Source organism: Protopterus annectens, chromosome 11.part0 (genome assembly GCF_019279795.1).
Source record: "Protopterus annectens isolate FY-2018-M chromosome 11.part0, PAN1.0, whole genome shotgun sequence".
Lineage (NCBI taxonomy): Eukaryota > Metazoa > Chordata > Ceratodontiformes > Protopteridae > Protopterus > Protopterus annectens.
The window spans coordinates 678,413,510-678,421,222 of record NC_056745.1 but is presented as its reverse complement, the minus strand read 5'-3'; the positions used below and the strand labels follow the sequence as shown (position 1 = coordinate 678,421,222).

The window sequence follows — 7,713 nt, the reverse complement described above, 5'->3', positions numbered from 1 at the left end:
CGGGGCCCCAAATTCTCCGCTTCAGGCTGGGAGCCAGTCACTACCAGTTCAGAGCTCTGCCCTTTGGTCTCACTACAGCCCTCCCGAGTGTTTACCAAATGCATGGCAGTGGTCACGGCTCACTTGAGACGTCAAGGATTCCAGGTGTTTCCATATTTAGACGACTGGCTCCTTACTGCCTCCACCAGACATCAACTTCTTCTATCCAGAGACTTCACTATCCAAACTTGCCAAGCTCTAGGCATTTCAATAAATTTCGAAAAATCTGCCTTGTCGCCTTGTCAATCTATTACCTTTATAGGCGCCACATTAAACACACTCAATCTTTCAGCCAGACTTGCAGAGCAAAGAGCGTCAGACATTCGCAAGCAAGTTTTCCTTCTCTTGCAATGCAACAAAGTCAAAGCCAGACTAGTTTTGAAGGTATTAGGACTCATGGCAGCAGCTATCCCCCTTCTCTCCTCAGCTCGCTTCCACATGAGGATCTTCCAATGGATACTGTTTACACAATGGTCCTTCCAACAGCTCCCGATGTACCACACCATACTGATAACTCAATCATGCAAGAATCAACTGTCTTGGTGGACCACATCACCTCTGGTTCTCCAAGGAAGACCCTTCACTCATCCCCCCCCAGTCGCCACATTGACAACAGACGCCTCCCTGATTGGGTGGGGGGGGCATTATCAGGGCAGGACAATCCAGGGCACGTGGCAACCTTTCGAGTGCTACTTGCACATAAATGTCTTGGAGATGAGAGCAGTGCTTGTAGCGTTGCAAGCCCTTCGCAACTCTCTTCCCACAGGGACTATTGCAATTCAGACGGACAACATGTCCGTAGTGTGGTACATCAAAAAACAAGGCGGAACCAGATCATACCCCTCATGTCGAGAAGCATTCAGACTTTGGCAGTGGGCGATCTCTTCTCAGCGTTTTCTGGTAGCAACGCACATTCCCGGGAAGTCCAACATGATTGCAGACAAGTTGAGCAGGGCAATTCTCATGCCCCACGAGTGGTCTCTGAAGAAATCAGTACTGGAAGAAGTTTTCCAAAGATGGGGCCAGCCTTGCTGCGTTCTTTTTGCCACTCCCCAAAACAGCAAGTGTCACGACTTCTTCACTCTCTTCCCGTTACCAGGCCATCCCACCAGAGACGCTCTAGTCCACGATTGGCCCCGGGGACTTCTGTATGCTTTTCCCCCCTTTCCACTGATAACTCAACTAATTCAGAAAGCCATTGCCTTGAGAGTGACAATGATCCTCATTGCCCCTTACTGGCCACGACAGATATGGTTTCCGTTTCTTCATCGTTACCTTTTGGAGCAGCCTTGGCATCTGGACCCAGTGCCAGATCTCTTGACCCACCAATCGGGCCAGCTGCACCAATCTCTTCATTCTCTCAACCTCACAGCATTGTTTCTCCGATTCCGACCTTAGCCAGGCTTCCCTTAATATCTCGCTCGGTCCGAGATATCTTGATAGCCTCTCATAAATCTTCTACCCAGAAGATTTATAATAGCAAATGGAAACACTTCTCCTTTTGGGCAACATCAAAAAATATAGATCCCTTCACTGCACCTATCCAGTCTATTCTAGACTTTCTAGCAGAACTCTTTCATTTAGGCTCTTCATCTACCATTAGAGTTCAACTGGCTGCTATATCTAATTATCATGTAGGTGTTTCAGAGTCTAACATCATGGCTCACAAGCTCTGCAAAGCCTTTTTAAGGGGCGTTTTTCTTCTCAAACCTCCAATCAAAGATCCCCCGCCTCAATGGGACTTGAACTTGGTTCTGGCATCCTTAATCCTTCCCCCTTTCGAACCAGCGGCTTCATGTTCTCTGAAGTTGCTTTCATGGAAGACACGTTTTCTGGTAGCCATAACTTCAGCGAGAAGGGTGTCTGAACTCCATGCTCTGTGCAGTCGTCCTCCTTACTTAGTGCTTCACAAAGATAGGGTATCCCTCCGTACTAATCCATCCTTTACCTAAGGTTTCCTCTCAAACAAACCTAAAACCAAATAATTGATCTCTCAATCTTTTTCCCTAACTATTCCAACAGGTCGGAACAAAAGCTACATTTTCTGGATGTTCACCGCCAACTTAGATATTATTTAGACAGGACTAAACAATTCAGGAAATCTGATCAGCTTTTTCTATCGTATGTGGAAGGGAAATTGGACCTTCCAGTTACTAAAGTATCCCTTTCAAGATGGCTCACCTCTACAATTACCTTCATCTATGAGATCAGACATCAAAAACTACCTTCAAGACCTAGAGCTCATTCAACTAGGGCATTAGCTACATCCATAGCTTTTCAGGATAGGCTGCCAATAGATTCCATTTGTGCAGCAGCCACCTGGGCTTCTCTTCATACCTTCATTTCACATTACAAATTGGACATGGTCTCCAGAAACCGTGCCAACTTTGGTTCCACTGTTCTCAAGAGTCTGTTCCGATAGGCCACCCGGGATAAGGTGCTAGGGACGCGGTCCCATCCAGCAAGAATGAAGGCGAGATAGACAACTTAACATTAAGAAGTTATGTACCTACCATAACGTTCCATGTTAGTTGTCTTCTCACCTTCTTTCTTGCATCCCACCCTCCTTCCCCCAAGCCTGGACAGACCGATAGGAATTCATTTTGTGATCTTCCTCTGGAAGTTGTCATTCCCAACACGTTCTACCACCTCTTTTTGCCCTTTTGTTAGGTCTAGGATACCTTACACTCAGGTTTATATAGAGGTGGGTTACCCTTCTCCATACTATGGAGACTAGAATTGCTTGGTCTAGCTATCAAACGAGATCTGAGTAGTTACCGCTTAGCATTGTGGGATATAGCAGAGCCTCGAGCCGGTGGAATTAGCTCTCGAGCTTTAGTATTGGCCGAGTCGGAGCTGAGAATCGGCAAGAAAGAAGGCGAGAAGACAACTAACATGGAACATTATGGTAGGTACATAACTTCTTATTTTCTTCAGCGTCCTTTGCCCTTCAGTCACTGAACTACCTGACCCATTTCACTAGGCTTCAAAGGGATCTCCTAAAGGAGCTAGGAGATAACCCTCCAAGGTTCTGTAGTTGCGGGGGTTTCGGACAAGGTCTCCTCCCAGCTCTCGATCCTAAACTTCGTGGTGAACTCCTCCATGCAACTTATTTCCTACTCGGCCGATGGAGCGATTAGGGCAGCGGGTACAGGAATTTCCTTAGAGACATTCCTGGATGTGCTTATGCAGTTTTGCAGAACCCTTAGTCTTCCTTTATTAACGCCCCTTTTGATGACTCATCTTTGTTCGGTTCAAAAGTTAGAGAACCTAAATAGGTGCAAACAGGAGGGAAAAGCTCTGCCATTGGAGTCAGTTTCTCCCACCCTACCAGACCTGATCCCAAAGGTCAAAAGGGGGGAAAATGTGGTTTTGTAAGTCCCAAAGAGCTTTCCCGGATTTATGTGGCGATTTGTCCTCCAGGGGCAGAGGGGGAAGTAATGATGGAAGACACCGACCATGCGGCAGAGGGGGTCTGCAGAATCAGGGTGACAGGGATTCCTTTTTTAGTAAACCCTTTCAGCGCTTTGGAGAGGAGGCCCGTCTGTCCATCTCTGGAGGCAGTCAGGGGTCACTTGTCATTGTACCTAAATGCCTGGCTAGAAATAACAGACAAATGAGTACAGACTATCATATCCAGAGGTTACTACATATCCTTTTCCTCTCCCCCATTAGAAAAAAAACAGTCCTAGATGTATCACCCAGTCAGCGGGAACAGGCAACATTAGCGATACAAAAATTGCTAAAAAAAAGTCATAGAAAATGTCCCCGCACACCAAATTGGATCCGGAACTTACTCAAGGTTCTTTTTAGTTCCAAAAAAGACAGGGGACTGGAGGCAGACTAAACAGGTCCGTCAAGAAGTCAAAGTTCCACATGGTAACACTGCAGTCGATACTCCCCTGTCCCTTTTCTGAGGAAAGACCATTGGATGTGCGCTATAGATCGCCAGGATGCATACTACCACATAAAAATGGACAGACGATCCAGGATGCATACTACCACATAAAAATGGACAGACGATCCAACAGACATTTTCACTTTCATTTGGGAGCCAATCACTACCATTTTCGAGCTCTGCCCTTTGGTCTCACTACAGCCCCCAGAGTGTTCACCAAATGCATGGCAGTAGTTACAGCTCACTTGAGGCATCTAGGATTCCGGGTGTTTCCGTACTTAGACGATTGGCTCCTATCTGCCACCACCAAGCATCTACTTACAAGAGCAAGGGACAACACCATTCACCTTTGCTCTCAGCTGGGCATCACAGTAAACTTTGAAAAATCTGCCTTGTTGCCATCACAGCATATTGTATTTATAGGGGCAGACCTGGACACAAGACGAATGTTGGCCAAACCTCCACCCTAAAGGATTCAAACCTTACATCATCTAATCAAGAATCTCTTATCCAAGAAGAAAGTACAGGCGAAGGTTGTTTTGAAAGTTCTGGGTACCATGGCAGCAGTGATAACTTTGGTACGTTTAGCTTATGTGCACATGAGGACTCTTCAATAGTTACTGTTCTCCTAGTGGTCCATGTAGGAACTACCCATGCCTCAAAAAGTGATCATAACAATTTTTCAAGAAAGATCTGCATTGGTGGCTTCGCTCCACTCAAGTGACCTTAGGCCGACTGTTCGTTTTTCCGCAACCAGTAGCCACAGTGACCACGGATGCTTCCCAGATGGGGGGAGGGCAGTATCTGGGGAAGAATGTCCAAGATGTTTGGAAGGATCACGAGAACAATTTGCATATCAATGTCCTAGAGATGAGAGTGGTGCTTTTGGCATTGCAGACATTTCAGGACTCCCTTCCACTAGGAACAATTGCAATTCAGACAAACATGTTAGGTAGTGTAGTACATAAACAAGGAGGAAACAAATCTTACTTTCTGTGTCAAGAGGCCCAAAGAGTATGGCAATGGACAGTCTCTTCCAAACGCTTTCTGACTGTAACACACATCCTAAGGAAGTTCAGTGTGATAGCGGACAAACTCAGCAGTCATTCTGCTGCCCCATGAGTGGTCCCTAAAACAGGAAGTTGCGGAAGAGATTTTTCTCAAGTGGGGCCAGCCTTGCTACGACCTCTTTGCCACGTCCATGAATGCCAAATGCAGCAGCTACTTTGTCCTGACCCCCCCCCCTGCGGGGGAGTCACCAAGGGTGCACTTGTACACGATTGGCCCCTTGGTCTCCTCTACGCCTTTCCCCCTTTTCTCTTGATACCGAAAGTCCTTCAGAAAGTCAGCATGGGGAAAAGAAGTGTAATACTCATCGCACCATACTGGCCTCGTCCAATTTGGTTCCCCTTTCTATGGCCCTATCTCCAGGAGGAGCTGTGGATTCTGGACTCAGTTCCAGATCTCCTGATTCATCCATTGGGGTTGCTCCATCCATCAATTCAGTCCCTCAATTTGACAGCTTGGCTGCTCCAGTTCCACACATAGCCAGTCTTCCTGATATTTCCCCTGCAGTGAAATGTATATTGATTTTGTCTTATAAGACGTCAACCAGAAAATTATATTCTAGTAAATGGGAAAAGATTTTCCCATTGGGCTTGCAACAGCCATATTGATCCCTTTACTGCCATCATAACAGCTGTGTTAAACATTTGAGCTAAGCTTTTTAATGAAGGCTCAGCAGCAGCTACCATTAGAGTTCAATTAGCTGTTATATCATACTATCATATCGGTGAAATGGGACTAAAAATCATGTTCCACAGACTTTGTAAAGCATTCTTGAAAGGGTACCTTCTTACTGAGACCTCCATTAAGAGAACCTCCAGCACCATGGGACCTTAAGTTTGTTCTATCTGCGCTGATTCTTCCTTCCTTTGAACCTGCATCATCTTATGATAGTTTTTGTCATGGAAGACAGCCTTATTGGTGGCCATTACGTCTGCTAGACGAGTGTCTGAACTTCAAGCATTGTCAATACGTCCCCCTAAATTACTTTTCACAAAGATAGAGTTTCCTTATGAACCACCCCTCATTCCTACCAAAAGTGTGTTTGGAAGCTAATTCAAATCAATCCATTGACTTACCCGTCTTTTTCCCAAACTATGGCAACAAGACAGAATATAAATTACACCAGTTAGACGTACAATAGAGAGTTACGTTTCTGCCTGCATAGAACAAAAGATTTCAGAAAATCGGACCTGTTATTTATATCCTTTTCAGACAAAAAAAAAAAGGAGCCCCAATATCAAAAGTCACACTTTCTAAATGGCGTACAGACTGTATAACTTTTACATATACAGCTCAGAACAGAGAACTTCCAGGAAAATGAAAGGCCATTCCACAAGAGCTATATCTACCTCATATGCCTTCCAGGCGAGGCTACCTATGGATTCAATTTGTGCAGCAGCAACATGGGTAAAGCCTCATACTTTTATCACTCATTGCAAAGTCGATTTAGCCTCCAGGAACAGGGCCTCTTTTGGGTCTACTGTCCTGAAGAGTGTTCTCCCTTGAGCCACCCAAGAAAGAAGGTGCTAGGGATGCTGTTCCAACCAGCAATGAATGAAGGCGAGGTAGGAAAACATAACATTAAGAAGTTATGTACTCACCCTAGCGTTCCATGTTTGTTGTCCATCTCACCTTCATTCTTGCATCACACACTCCTTCCCCCACCTTCGCTCCTGGAGGATCGAGTGTTTTTTTGAAAATTGGACATATCTCTGAATCTCTTCATAGTCTGTTTTTTGGATATAGTTACATGCTTGGATATAATAACTGTGTTATCTGCAAACAAGATCTGAGTAGTCTTCCCGGAGCATTATGGGATAGGGTGTAGCCATGAGCTGATGGAAGCTCTCAAGCATTTGTACAAGGCCGAGTCGGAAGTGATTTTTGGTTCTGAACCCAACCAGCAATGAATGAAGGCAAGATGGAAAACAAACATGGAACATTATGCCGAGTACATAACTTCTTATTTCATTACTCATCTAGCAGCTGAATAGCAGAACTTAACGAGGCATTATTGTTACAAGATTAATTCCTTCCCTACGTAAATGTTTCATAATGGTTGCCATCCAGAAGAGTTTGAAGCCATACCTCTCAGCTGTACAGATTTTCATAGAATGTCCAGTTTTTGCCATATTTTACTCCATTTTTCATAAAATTGTGTTTTTCTGGCAAATCAGTGGGAAGTCATTAAAGACTGAAGTTAGAAAGTAACGACAGACAGTTTGACTTCATACTGTTCATAAAATTCATGCTAACGCAAAACCTGTCATTCTGTCAGTTTTCTAAGTTTGTAAGAGCAGTATTTAGTAATTATCTGTATTTTGGGGCCTTTGTTCCCCCATTAATTATGGCTTTGCCCAGATTTCTTGCTCTAAGAGTTTGCGAGGTATATTTCTAGCATCTTTTTGCATGAGATTGTGGTACAGAGGAGTAAGGGAATTTGCCTTACTGTTGTATGATCTTGGGGTTGCTGTATATCATTAGTAGGGGTGCATGGGGGCTTGCCTCCTTGCAGAAAAAACAATTACTTTAGTTTGTACAGTTTTTGATCATTTTTAGATTTGCTCTAAAATGATCACTGCTTTGTGATTTGCTGTTTTGATAATTTCATATTTCTTGAGGCAGTCTTCATAATAATTTGGTTGCTCTGTTAGACTGCTGAAAATACAGCAGATGTCTGAATTATTAGTACCCTTGTCCTCATTATT

At 44.5% G+C, this 7,713-nt stretch overlaps 1 protein-coding gene across 5 annotated transcripts in view; it reads left to right on the top strand.

Annotated features, from left to right (window-relative positions):
- The window catches only part of DUSP16 (dual specificity phosphatase 16), an 857,833-nt gene that overhangs the window by 577,266 nt on the left and 272,854 nt on the right, over positions 1–7,713 (top strand). The window lies entirely within an intron of this gene.